Source organism: Protopterus annectens, chromosome 8.part0 (genome assembly GCF_019279795.1).
Source record: "Protopterus annectens isolate FY-2018-M chromosome 8.part0, PAN1.0, whole genome shotgun sequence".
Classification (NCBI taxonomy): domain Eukaryota; kingdom Metazoa; phylum Chordata; order Ceratodontiformes; family Protopteridae; genus Protopterus; species Protopterus annectens.
In genome coordinates this window covers 841,644,469-841,659,146 of record NC_056741.1, presented here as the reverse complement: position 1 = coordinate 841,659,146, position 14,678 = coordinate 841,644,469, and the positions used below count along the sequence as shown (strand labels likewise).

General features: G+C 42.0%; 2 protein-coding genes across 3 annotated transcripts in view; one reads left to right on the top strand and one right to left on the bottom strand.

The window, feature by feature from the left end:
- LOC122809098 overlaps nt 1-11,315 on the bottom strand; it is a 1,918,481-nt gene extending 1,907,166 nt beyond the window's left edge. Inside the window, exon 1 of the mRNA XM_044080326.1 lies at nt 11,246-11,315. The gene's annotated coding sequence lies outside the window, so the exon portion shown is untranslated. The remainder of the gene's footprint in view (nt 1-11,245) is intronic.
- A 35-nt stretch (nt 11,316-11,350) lies between these two features.
- Nucleotides 11,351-14,678, top strand: part of EMD (emerin) — a 1,082,425-nt gene continuing 1,079,097 nt past the window's right edge. Inside the window, exon 1 of one of the 2 annotated variants that reach the window (XM_044080328.1) lies at nt 11,351-11,405. The gene's annotated coding sequence lies outside the window, so the exon portion shown is untranslated. Of the gene's footprint in view, nt 11,406-11,425; nt 11,679-14,678 lie in introns of those variants that run through there. The other variant, XM_044080330.1, reaches the window with a different exon arrangement.

Here is a 14,678-nt window from a genome sequence, read left to right as displayed (position 1 = left end):
CATAGTTTGCGTGGTACATTTCAAAGAAATGTTTATTTAAAGATATCTAAAATTCACATACAAGCTAACTAGAAATGAGTCGGCAACATAATCTACTATTTGCTTATCATTTGGTCTTCTACTGACTACCATAGCTCTCAACCAGTTGTGGACACTTTTAAAAATGTTGGTATTATTAACTTGAAATACTGACACAGTAAGATAATGTAAATTAATGTACATTTTTTGAAATAAATGCAGTCTATGACTCTTATTGTTTTCATTATTTATTATGTGTAATTCATCACCCTTTTTCCAAAAGTCATAACTTTTAGGAAGGATTAAGAGGGACAGAGCTAAAATTAGAGTCTAAATCAGGGACAGTTGCGATACCTCTAGCAGTTACGCTGAAAATCACACAGATTTTATCTGTTGGTAACTGTGTTGCATACTCCCCTGAAAAAAAAAAAAAAAACAACTCACGTTATGTAATGAAAATGAGAAAATCGAAAAGACCAAATGGGTCAATTAAATTCTCAACTACAGTCAAAATGCGATGTTAAAACAAATGTAATATGAATAACACTACACTAAACATACCCGGCCCTCTGAAAATTACGTAAAAATGGTAATGATTGACTGAATGGAACTCGTTTATTGACTAAAATGGCTGTTCAGAGCCATCTCAAAAAATTAACTGAAGCATAAATACTCTTGTAATACAGTGAAACGCAAAATTATGATTATATTCACAGTCCTCCTTTAGATAGTTCACTCTTTCAGATTGTGGTCAAGTGGACCACTTCCTCCATCACAGTGCAACTCGCTGTTTGGTCTCCTGTCAAATCTTTCAGGCACGCAAAGATGAGTAAACACACACACAGACAAAAAAGGAAGTTATGTCTTATTATAATGTTCCATCTGTGTTGTTCATCTTCACCAATCCTTGACGGTGGGTTCGGTTCCAAATCCTCGAAACCGACTCGGATGTTATTTTCCAGCTCGTGCTCTCCAAACTCTTGAGCCTGGGGCTACCCATAATGCTCCTTACAGAGATTACCTCAGATCGAGTTTGCCAGTTGGCAGAAAATAGTCAAAAGTTTAGAGACGAGAAATTATATATATATATATATATATATATATATATATATATATATATATATATATATATGGGGTTCACATCTAAATTTCAAAATACTGAAATACCGAATTTCAGTATTTCGAAATTAGAAACCCGACGGCTCACAATCACGCATGTCACAATCCCGAACCATCAAAATATCGAAAAACACAGTCTGGCGTTCGTTTTTGTTATTTTACACCCTCCACCATTAGCAAAACACCCATGAAACATAAATGTGCTTTATACCCACGTACACACCATCTCACACGACAAACAAGAGACACCTCCATGACCTGTACACATGTACAGCTTATAACTGCAGTAAACGTGCTATTGCAAGCAGAAATTCCTCCGTAATGTAGGACTCACGATTGGCCAGGATGTGTTCAAACTGTTGTTGACGTACCATATGTCTACGTTGTTTAGGTGTGGGCGGACTACCACCACTTAGCCGGCTTCTAAGTTCATCCACCCTATCCTGCTCCCTGGCCAATGTATGCATAAGCACTCCAAGATCAGTTGCCTTTGCCCCCAACAAACACTTCAGTCTCCGGTGCCACGCTTCCACAGAGTTTTGTGTGCGTGGCAAAAGTACTCAAGTCAAACACATTCCAAAAACTGATGGGGAATAGAGGCGGAAACCTCGCAACACAGGCAGACCTAGTGGTAAATCTTCTTTTCCTCCCAAACACATAGCAATCCCCGAAGTATTTTACAAGTTCCTGACCCTCCATAGGAAACCTGCTCTTAAGTTCAATATACGCCCTTACCACGTCATCCTGTGGTAGGAATGCCAGGGCTATCAAACACTTCACACTTAGCTAGAACCGCAGGTTGGTGTTGTAAAATCTAGTCAGTCCCAGCTGCTGTACCTTCCGCCATATGTTACGACTAAAATGGAAGAGTCACCCCTTCGATTTCACCCCATTAAAGTTCAGTGCTATGCTCCTCTTGGCGGCTATCTCAAAGTCACACAGTACGTACTTGAGATACTGCTCTAACAACTGGAAGACAGCATCCCACATAGCATTGTATGCCCGCAACGACTTCTTACTCATTAGACAGTACAATAGCGGGATGGACTTACTATACCTGTCGCAGCGTAAGAGACCATGAATGCTATACAACTGTCTACATATCTCCCCCCTGTAGAAGAATGTCCCATCCATTAACCAAATCGTGGCATTACTAAGATCATACAAGTTATTGACTGTAGTGAACACCAACACAACATTTTCTCCACTAGCATCACTGATACGCTTGTATATGAAGCTGCCTGCTTTGAGTGCATATTCCTCCACATTTACATCTTGTAACGTGACATATCTATTCCGGATCCCTCTGGTGCACTTACGTCTTACTCTCCCCACTTGTTGCAGCAAAGCCCTTCTGTTTGGGAGATGAGGCACTACATCTAGGGAAGTGGTTGCTAGCACATTCTCAACAAGTAAGCACGGTGCATCCTGTGAAATGCATGCTCTCTCTTTCAAGCCCGTACACATACCGTACCTCTCAGCCTCTGTTGGGTCCCCTGCATGCATGTGTGCTGCGCTTTTCAACACTTCTTTCCCGTCTGCAACAGCGGTAGTTATTACCCTCCCCTTGCACTTCATAGCCCTCTTCCACTTACAGCACCAATAATTCCTCTGCGGCGCTGCCTTTTCAAGGTGGTAAACGTACCCTTCTATTATAAGGACGTCCTTTCCTTTCTGTGATTTCACCCTGGTGTATGTTTCATCCACATTCCCTGGTGGAGTTGTAGTGTTGGACGCCATGATACTGTCGGTACAACGTACAGCTAGTTCACAGTACAGGAAGCCTATATCCTTATTGGACGGTATTTTGGGACTTCGGGATTGTGATATCGCGATATTGAGCCGTCGGGTTTGTGAACGTTCGGGTTTCTAATTTCGAAATACTGAAATGTATTTCAGTATTTCGAAATTTAGAAGTGAACCCATACATATATATATATATATATATATATATATATATATACACACACACACACACATAGATACATAGAGAGATGTATACAAAAAGATGAGGCCATCTATAGATTCCTTATGAGAAAAAACTGATTAGAATCAGTGAGGCCTACTAACAACAACATTTTTGGATGGGGGATGGTGGGCGGGTATGTTAAGGATTGGTGAAGATGAACAACACAGATGGAATGTTATGGTAAGACATAACTTCTTTATCTGATGATGTTAATCTTCATCTAATCCTTGACGGTGGGACAGAATCCCCAGCAACTTATATACCTTGGGAGGTCTCATGGAAAAATATTCTGAAGCACCATAGACCCAAATGATGCTCGACCCTTCGAGATTTGGTCTAGTTTGTAATGTGCAATGAAGGTATGATGAGAGGACCAAGTAGCTGCAGCACAAATGTCACCTAGAAAGGCTCTTGCATGAAAAACTTCATAGAATGAGCTTTAACAATTTTGTGAAGTTGAAGACCTTGAGATTGATACGAGAAAGAAATACAGTCTCTCAACCATTTAGCCAAGGTAAGTTTTGAGACTGCACAACCCATTTTAAGGCAGAGAAGGCCACAAATAATTGGTCAGATTTACGGGATTCCATAGTTCTGTGGAGATAAAAACACAACTGTCTATGAACATCTAGCAAATGCAGAAGGTATTCACCTTGATTGGTAAAATTAGGGAAAAGGGTCGGTAAATGTATAGACTGGTTGATATTGGATTCAGTAACCACTTTTGGAAGAAAGGATGGATTTGTTTTCAATTGAACTCTGTATGAAAAATCCAATAGGGAGATTTGCATGATAGAGCCTGTAACTCAGAGACTCTCCTTGCGGAGGTGATGGCTACTAGAAACAGAGTCTTCCAAGACAAAAATTTTAATTGACAAGACTCAGCTGGTTCAAAGGGACTTTGAGTTAATGTTTGTAGAACTGTAGTCAAATTCCATGGAAGAAACGGATCTTTAAAAAGAGGCCTTAGTAAAGACAATCCTTTCAGGAAGGCTTTGGAAAGCTTATGGGACGTTATTGTGATTAGTATGAAAATTAGAGATTGCAGCCAACTGAACTTTTAAAGTGGAAGAGGAGGAACCAGACTCAGAAAGTATTCAAGAAGTCTAATATGGATTCAGTAGGGGCATTGAAGGGATCAAGTCTCTTATTTAAAATCCCATATGGTAAATCTTTTCCATTTGCTCAAGTAAAGTTTTCTAGTTGTAGGTTTGTGATGTGCAAGAACAATATGTTGAACTGGTGAGAACAGAGGACCCTGCCTGGCAATCATGGGAATTGGAGGAACCACACCGTCAGTTTCAGGTACTGCAAGTTTGGGTGAACCATGCCTTCTGGATGAGTTAGCAGGTCTGGAGTCGGATCCAGAGTCCATGGTTCCTGTAGAAGACGAGGCCAAAGGAAGGGGAACCAGACTTGACGAGGCCAGAATGGGGCAATGAGAATTATGGTATTCTTTGTTATTTTTGCTTTCTTCAGAAAATGAGAGATTAACGGAATCTGTGGAAAGGCATATAACAGACCGGGAGGCCAATTGTGTAGAAAAGCGTCCCTGGGTGACTCCCCTGGTGGATGGATTAGGGCAAAGTAACTTCTGCATTTGTTGTTTAGGTGAGAAGCAAAAAGGTTGCAGCAAGGCTGGCGCAATCTGGGTTCAGGGACCACTCGTGAGGCAGGAGAATAGTCCTGCTCAATTTGTCTGCTGTCACATTTGAACTTCCCGTTATGTGCATTGCTATGAGAAAGTGGTTGGAATAAATTGTCCATTTCCACACTCTGAGTGCCTCTCGACATAGTGGATATGACTTGGTTCCCCCTTGTTTATTGATGTACCAGACCACTGCCATGTTGTCTGTTTGAAAAGCCACTGTTCCTAGAGGAAGGAATCCTGGAATGCTTGCAATGCTAATAGCACTGCCCTCATCTCTAGAACACTGATGTGCAGGTTGGCCTCCAGTTGGGACCATGTGCCTTGAACTGTCTTCCCCAGATAATGCCCCCCCCCCCATCTGGGAAGCATCCGTGGTCACCATGACTTGGGGTTGAGGTAGAGTGAAGGGCCATCCCAGGAGAATCTGATCTGAATGGAGCCACCATTTGAAGTCATGTTTGCAGAGATTGGTTACAAGAATTTGGTAAGACATTGGTTGATGAGCTAGAGACATCTGTGTTGTTAGTAACCATTGTAGTATTCGCATGTGGAATCTTGCAAGGGGAACCAGAGTGATTGTGGCAGCCACTGAAACCAAGGTCTGAAGAATTAATCTTGCTGGGACTCTGTAGTTTTGCATAATCTGTCTCACCAGAGCCCTGATGCTTAGAAGTCTTTCTGGAGGGAGAGACGCTATTCCTGAGACAGTGTTCAGTTGCGCCCCTATGAAATCCAGACATTGTGTGTGTTTGCAGCTGGGATTTTCTGAGATTTACTGAAACTGAAATACCCAGAAAAGTACAAACATGCAGGGTATAGTCTCTCGCTCTTTCCAAGTGATGCCTGGTGGTAGCAGTGAGGAGCCAGTCGTCGAGATATTGGAATACTTAAAAACCTTGCAGTCTGAGATGAGCTGCAACTACTGCCATGCATTTGATAAACAGCCTGGGGGCTGTGGTGAGTCCAAAGGGCAGTGCCCTGAACTGGAAATGACTGGCCCCTAGCCAGAAGGGTAGAACACTCCTGGGGCTTTTCTCCATCTTTATGTGGTAATAATCATCCTTGAGGTCTATCAAGCACATCCAGTCACCTTTTTCCAAGAAAGGAAGTATGGTTTGTACCGAGACCATTCGGAATTTGGTTTGTGGACTGATTTGTTGAATCGACTGAGATCCAAAGTTGGTCTCCAGTCCCCTGTTTTTTTGGGCACTAAAAGGAATCATGAGTAAACCCCGGATCCTATCTGGTCTGGTGGGACTTTTTGGATGACTCTTTCGTCTAGCAGCTTTTGGATTTCTAAAGCTGCTGCTTCCCTTTGATTGGATGAAACATCTGGCAGTTTTTTTCTGAGGTTTGGGGTTCGTAAACAAGAGGATTTGGTAGCCTCTGGATATAATTCTGAGCACCCATTTGTCCAACGTTATTACTTGCCCGACGGGTAGGTGCAGGGATAATCACCCCCTGACTGCCTCCAGAGGAAGACAATCAGGCACCCCTTCAAGAATGCTGATAGGGAGTACCAGAGAAAGATTTCCTGGACCCTTGATTTTGCGGTCCATTCCAGCACCTACAACGGCGTCTTCCATTGTTTCCTCCTCTGCCCCGAGGAAAATCTTTACCACGTGAGTCACAGAAAGGCCCTTTGGATTTCTTGAACCATAGTCTCCCACTCCTCTGAATCCTTGAGTAGGGTCGCTGAGGAGTAGAGAAACGTATGCCCATGGCAGATAAGGTCTTGCCATCTTGCTCACTTTTGGTCAGAGTTTCTTTAGCTTTTGGGCCAAAGCAGAGTAGAGCTGTCAAAAGGTGCATTGATGAATGATGCTTTGAATGGATCTGCGAAGTCACGTAAGTGCATCCAGGAATGCTGTCTGATGACTATGCCTGAACCTGCTGCTCTGGATGGGATGTCCTTTTGGCTGCATGTGCTATGAGCCTCATGGACGAAATGGAAATGGATTCAAGGGTTGCAAGCTGGGAGGAGACTTTATCCTGAGCCTCCACAGCAACTGCTCCTGCCAGAGTGTTAGAAAGTTCCTTAATCAAGTCTCTTTGTAACCTAGTAAAATGTGCCATGTAGTTCAACGACCTTAACGCAAAGATCATTGAAGCATAAACACGCTTCCTGAATCTATCCAATGTCCTAGAGGAGGATGGATAGTTTGACTTTCTTCTGCGAGTTCTTTTTTGGTGGCTACCGCTACCACCACGGCATCAACAGGGATTCCCCTTTGGATTGATGTGGTTCTTCCTTTGGTGCAGACAAAATACGGTCAGGTGTTTTCTGAATATGCTCTATGGCATCAGGTATCTTTCAAGCCCACTGAGCTATCAATTTAACAAGTTCATCAGCGGGCGGAGAAATCCAGGAAGTGGAGAGTTGGGCATGAAAAGCCTCCAGGTATACTGACGCCTCTGTTGAAGGTTGTGTGGATGACCAGTCACCCCTCTGTTTCAGTATTTCAAGGATGTCAGCGAAGGAAACATCTTCACGGGTTGACTTTGGGAAACATTCACCTTCACTGAAGTCAGTATCCTCAGTGTAAGACTCTTCTTGGGAGTCGAGGTGACTCCTCCTGCACTTCCTCTTCACAGGGACTTCACGAGGAAGTTCTGGAGAAGTATCTGAAGAGGTAACCACCAGGGTGGGAGTTACCTATGGCTTTTTCACCCTCTGTCCAGGGAATGAGGTCAATGGCAGCTCTGGCCTAGAGGAAGGGGAAGATATTTGCCCCGAAAGGGAAGGCAACGACTGAAAATCCCTAAGGGATAGTACCTTCTCCATGACATGGAAGGCAGGCCCCCCCCATAGAGGGATGGGAGCCTGGAACCGAAAAGGACTGCTTCAGAACCGGGGGTCACACCCCACACAGAGGAGACCACCTCCGCACCTGGAGCCTGAGTCCGAACTACAAGGTTCAATGCTCCGAGAGGCATTGAAGGCTCAGATGGAGCCGAAAAGGTATTATGCATCCCATAACCGACCATCGTGTCCCAACCGCGGGAGTCCTCCTGTGCAGAAGTTCTGGAAAAACTCAAAACTGTTGTTGGAACCAAAGACTGGAAAGCTGTCGGAATCGACTCAGTCGGAGCCGGGGCTGTTGGAACAGAGGACTCCAAGGGCTCAGGAAGAGTTGTAGGAGGAGTGTAAGTAGGAGTGGAATGAGCAGTTTCGATGCCGGCTTGGCTCTGAATCGAAGTTAATCCTCTTGCCACTAGGAGCTGGTCCACTAACCTGATAATGTCCTGTTCAGATAAACTTTTAGTAGACCTCACCGAAACTGTGGAAGGAGATCTGGACCGCCTGACTTCCACGAAAGGGGTGTCCCTAAAAGGGTTCAAAGAAGGAGAATACACAGTTCTCGGTGCACTAGGCAATTCTAAAGTCCTAGGTACCAACGGCTCAGATGGAGCTGAGGCCGAAGCATCAGAATGTTGCAAAAGTGTCTTGCTAGGCACCGACAACTCTCCTGGTGCCCAAGACGTTTTCGGAGCCAAGGCAGTTTTAGAAATTTTTCTCATCGGTTCCGAGGAGCTCGGAACCGAATAAGGCCTCTTTTTTGAACTGTGTGAAGAAGTTCCGCTTCCACAGTTTTCTCTTTTAATCCAGAAATGGCCTCATTGAAAGGAGATTTTAATAAGCCTTTCAAAAAAAGCTTATTTTTCCTTTCTATTAAGGTACGGGAGGAAAAACCATGAAAAATAGCACAATTCTCTTGTAAATGAATTACGCCCAAGCAATACACACACAAGGTATGGCCATATGAATTGGGCATTTTTCCTTCACACTTGTTACATCTTTTGAAACCTGAAGAGCCCTTAGGTTTCATGGGAAATAGTCTCTAGTCTCTTGTCAGATATATTCAAAGACAAAGAGAGATTACTTTTTTTTTTAGAAAGAAATATACCAACAAAGGTAAAAGGAATACCTAAATGGTAAAGAGAAGTCACCAACAATAATAAGAAAAGAAAACAATAAAAGAGGAGTGGGTAGCTTAGAGAAGTAGATAAAATTAACTACTAAAAAGATATACAAGAAAAAAGTTTTATAAAATAGTTTTATAACTTACAAACTTCACCAAGGCTCGAGAGATAGTGAAGGCACATCTGGTCTGTGACACGGCAAAGAAGATGTGAGGTAATCTCTGTAAGGAGCATTATGGGTAGTCCCAGGCTCAAGAGTTTGGAGAGCATGAGCTGGAAAATAACGGCCGAGTTGGTTTCGAGGATTCAGAACCATACCCACCGTCAAGGATTAGGTGAAGATTAACAACATCAGATCTACTGACCTCGACACAAAAATCCCTGTGATTTCCGTTCTAATCGCAGTTATACTGAAGATAAGAACCCCGCCTTTCGGTTTGTGCAGGTGTGGGAGTGGGCAGCATGATTGACAAAGCAGAGGCAGGAGTTTCAGTATGCAAATGAGCCATGATTGATACAGAATGCAGATTTGCCCGTGACATCATGCATACATTGTTTCCAGAGCAGCATATATTGTACTGTAGTATTCAGAGCTGCAAAACGTGCTTCAATAAAGAACATGTAATCATCAGTGGCTTTTGGGTCAGAAACAGCTGTTTTCACATTTAATCAGTAATACTTTGTAAGCTTCCTTTGCCAGAAACACCTTACAGCAGAACAATCCAGTATTATCTTCTTCTTTCGGCTTTTCCCGGTTAGGGGTCGCCACAGCGGATCATCTGTCCGCTCATGACTGGCAGTGGAGTTTTACGGTGTCAAGCTGCCAGCCCGGCGCCCAACCTTCCACAGAAGGCACACACACGCCCACACTCACACCTAGGGTCAATTTAGAGTGTCCAATCCACCTACAGCATTGTCTTTGAGATGTGGGAGGAAACCGGAGCACCCAGAGGAAACCCACGCGACCACAGGGAGGACATGCAGACTCCGTACAGAAGGCACCCCAGCCGAGAATCGAACCGGAGAACCTCTTGCTGTGAGGCGACAACGCTAACCACTGCACCAACGTGGCCGCCCAACAATCCAGTATTATAATAATAATTATAAAAGTAGAATCTAATTAATGGCAAAAAACCTATAAAGATGTCATAACAAATAAGAGATCACAAATGCTGATGCTTCTCGAGTATGTAGCTATTGCACTATATGTGCTGCGTGAAATAACTAGCAAACAATTTCGAAGCTATGTGGAAATTATGTTCTGTCACTGTGGTATGCAAAACTCAACTGCTTAGGTTTTCCATAAGTATTATTTTCTGTCCCTGTGGTATACTAAGCACAATGTTTTCCCAATAATCAATCAAACCCTTACCAACCCATTACAAGCAAATACAGCCTTGAACCCTATATTTTATCTAGTATGCCAAGCCAAATGTGAAATTGTATCACATGCTGGCACTACAGTAAGAAATTTTTTGAAAGAAAAAAAAAGGAGGACTAAGGCTCTGAGCTATTAATGAGCTGCTACTTAAAAGTAAACTAACCCATGTTAATGCATCATTTTAGAAGCTTCCCAATTCCAAAAATGAATACATTACCTATTCAGAGGAAAGTTGGATGCATTACTAAATCTCTACTTAACATAAGAATATTTATCTCACACTTGAACACAATGATGTGTCACAACAGTTTGCAAGAGAACTTTATAACAGCAGAATTCACACAATTATCTGAAGATAGCACAAGTACAGAAACTGATACAAAAACATTGGGCAGTGCCGTGCCCTTTCTATTGCAGCCTTACTATTTTAAATGATCCTTCAACACATTACCTAGGGCAGGTATCACTTGGACAAAATCATAACTTATACAGCTCTTCAGTATTATGCAACTTTACCTACAAAACACTGATATATAAAGCTTATATATGAAGGACACTGTCACTGTATCTTAAAAATATTAGTCGAATAAATCAAGCTGAAACCTTGGGTCGCTTTGACCCTTGCACAAATCACTGAACTACAGACTTCCAAGCATCTCTAATCAAATACTGAAGCAGCAACAAACTCCGGCTGAAACAGTCAACCGAGTAGGTGATACAATGGCAAACATAAGTTGCTGTACAAAGGATCTAGGGGAGAGTTTGGACTGCGGTGAATGGCATTCTCGTTGTATTTGTTAATAAAAACTTAAAATGCAAACAGTAACGGCTGCATCCGTTACTGACATTTGTCTGAGGTTACGGCTGCAGTCCGTTACTGACAGTGTTTTGACATGCCCTTCAGAAACTTAATGCTCATGCAAAATTTGTTATTCCACCAATTTTCATTTATAAGTATGGATTATGGTAAGAAAATGTTTTGGTAGTCGTGAACGTTGTAGTGTGTTCTTTCTTGGCCAAAATCTCACACCTGCCCTAACAAAGATGGCACAACACGTTTTAACAGTGGGCACAGCCCTGATATGAAACCAATGCTGCACAAACCAGAGAAAAGCGAAATACTTATTTTCCGTTAGTTACTCTCCCTCTTTATTCCCCTTGAGAAATGAATTTATTTTTCTACCTCTTGAGTTTGTTTCTCCCGTCTGCTCGCTGGATGGCACTACAGTTTTTGTGAGTACAGCCACGGGAAATCACATGTTCTTAGTATGTGTAATTCATTGGACCGCAGTGCCCGACAGCCTCACTTCCTACTCTCAAGTTCAGCAATCCAACTTCATACGGTGAGCGATAGGGCCTTATTTTTAACTAATCGATAGAATGCTTTTGTGATAGGGGAGGGTAAATGGGTGATTCGTTCTTGCTGAGTCTGATAATGTAACGTTCTGTCTCTAGTGCTGTTTATTTCTTTTATATGTTTTTTGTGATTAGACCTCTACATGCAAGTTTTTTTTTTAATTTCTGCCCATGTAGTTTCCACTACTAGTTAGTGACTACGCCCTTTTTCCAAGTCGCAATCCTCAGGGAGCGTGTTCTTTTTCACGCTTCAAACCGAGGTCTGTCTGGCGCTTTTATTTGGCGCGTGCCTGCGTAGTCTAGAGGCTTGACGAAGTTATATATTTTTAATTGTATGACATTGCTTTATTTTTTAGTAAATATGTTGGTAGTTTTTGCCAAGTTGAAGGGTCCAGTTGTACAGTTTGTTTAAGAAGTTTCTGTAACCAACTCAGAACGCATGTAGTAACTTTGTAGTTCGAATTTAGTTTTCTTTTGAAGTTGCCGAAGTATTTTAATAAGTATGTTTGGTCTGCTGGCAAGATGTAAAAGTTGTGCTACATTTTTGTGACAATAGTATTGCTTTATAACCCTGGTGGAAATAGAAACGTGTGTTAAAATAATAGTGGGCGTTCCCGCATCGTGAAGTGCTGTAAGATGTAGTTAATTGAACCTTTTCTGTCCTGTCACATGGTTGTCTGGGATTGTTGGGAGTACAGCGGTCTTATTTAGTAACATATTTTGTGTAGGTAATTTATTTTGGTACTGCACTTACGATCTCTAACGTTAAATTGTATTGTGTGAGTATGGGTTTAGGGGATTACGTTTAACACACGAGTTTGGTGTATAAACCTTTCTTATTACCTACTTCGTTTAATAGTGTGAAAGTGAAACGTTGTGTTGTAATCCAGAATTAGTTGATATTTACGTTTTTCCACGACTCGCACTTGGGAGGAGCTACCCGTCTTGCTATAGGAGTGATAAAACAAATTTGTTTTAACTGATGGAGGTGTTAATTTTTACCCACTGCATTGAAGGTTCTATTGAGTTTTTTTTTTTTTTTTGGGGGGGGGGGGGGCGCACCAGCTTGCTTGACGCCCTTTCTAGTTGCACGTCTTATGTGTACGTTTTTTTTTTTAATTATGTTTATACAAGCTCTAGGCTTGCTGCTGCTGCTGCATGCCATTTAAGCCTCACCAGTTTCTCTCTTACAAATAAGAATCCTATTTTGCACGTTGTGTTTGTGAAGTAAACATAATCTTGCAGAGTGAAGTCGTCCTAGGACGTGTAACGACCACCATAGAGAAATGGGCAGATAGTATACTGAAGTTGAGTAGCACAAATTCAAAGTAATGTATACTTGGAGTGACGTGGTGGAATAGTTGTACAGCGAGTCCCAAACGTGTAATCGTGTGGTATATGCAGTGAAATATTATTGTAGTTTTTATGGCCGTAAACCAGCATCTTGAAACACGGGAGAGCAACATACACATTGACAGCTCCCTTATTATTCAAATTTTAGTTCTGATCCTTTTAATTCCTTCAGAAAACTTATGACTTTCAGCGGTAAGGTGGCGAGTTGCACTTGGGAACAATAATTAGAGTTCTTTTATTTATTATTTCAAGAGTTCTATATCCGTTCGAATTCTCTTGATGTCTGAGGTTATAGTACTAATATTTTGTCTCTCTGTTTTTCTTCTGTAAATGTCTAATGTTGCTAGTACAAACATTTCATGTGTCCATGTTTTTTTTTGTTTGTTTTGTTTTCTGGATTTGCCCCAGATTGGTTGAGAGCTATGGAGAGTTTGACATTTTACTTTTCTGAAGTAAAAGCCAATACAAAAGTGTGTTAGCCGACTAAGTTTGGAGATGACTGTAATCTAGGAGCAGTCATTGAACCCCCAAATGACTTTACCATCCAGCAGGAAAGGTTGTTATAAATAAATAACTGGTGCAAAAATCGTGGACCCAAATGACAAATGTATACTTTTGGGAATTCGTGTACCCCAGGTAACTACCACATTGACGGTAGACCCTTAAGAGTTGACCCAGTTTGGGAACTTATGTGAGCAGTGACCTAGCATTTGACTGAGAAAGCCCTTCTGCATTGCGCGTCTTGTAAAGAAAGGGATTGTGCATTTGACTGACATATCCATTGTTGTAAGAAAGCCCTTCTGAATTTGCACGGCTAGTAAAGAAAGGGATTGTGCTTGTATCTGACATCATCCCCCTTTAGGCCAAACATTGAATATAAATACTGTTTTGCATTTATTCGTCCAGACACGTTACAACTGGAATGCACAAAGAGATACATGATGAAAACAGTAAGAGTTCCAGCCCTAAACAACATGACATACATGGACTTACTCAGTCGTTAACTATGCGGTATCCTTCAGACTGCTATGAGGTAAATTGTGCCTGGTATACAAGGCATCCTCCAACTCATTACTGATGGATTTACTGCACATCAGCAAGTCCTATGGTATCACACTGTCTAGGGATGTAAACCTCTTCTGTGATGTCAGCAGAACAGTTTGGAGTGACAGGTATATCTTCATGAGGATATCGTTGCTCTGGAACAAACTTCCTATCCACATAAAACAAAGTTTATCCCTGTCCATTTTCAAGAGAAACTTGGCTGTATGGGTGGGAAATGGAAACTGTACCCCAGGCCAATACACTGTGCTGTGCTCTTAATAGACAGATGTCTTCTACATGCTTTATCCCATGGAATGGGTTCCCTCAAATTATATGTGATACGATTCCACGTAGTCTCATTAGGAGTGATGTATAATCACCATGGGATAGGATAATTCAAGTGTAAAAATGGCCCGCAAGGGCAACTAGCCTTTGTACTTGCCTGTAAATCTGAGAGAGAGAATCTGGTCAGCAGAAGTTGTATTTTTCAGAAATGTGAGACAGTAAGAAACTAAGGTCCCTCATAGCCTTGGATGATTCTAACTTCAAAAGAAAAATAGCCAAGGATTCGAAAGATAACCACAAAGCCTTCTTTAGCTATGTCAAGAATCTAAGTGGCTACTCGCAGGTATGCTCTGAGCTAGTGCAAAATAGCACAAAGTATACTGAACCTACTGATATTGCCAACATCCTGGCAGATAGATTCAGTGCAAACTTCACCTCCCTCTCACCTTCAAAAGGGCCCACAACAATACCGGGAAGGTGTAGTGTTCCGGCAATCACAGAAGCACAGGTGAAAACAGCCCTTTCAAAAGCCGAAAACACAGCTTCAATGGGGCCACATGGTGTCCCAGGCTGCGTCT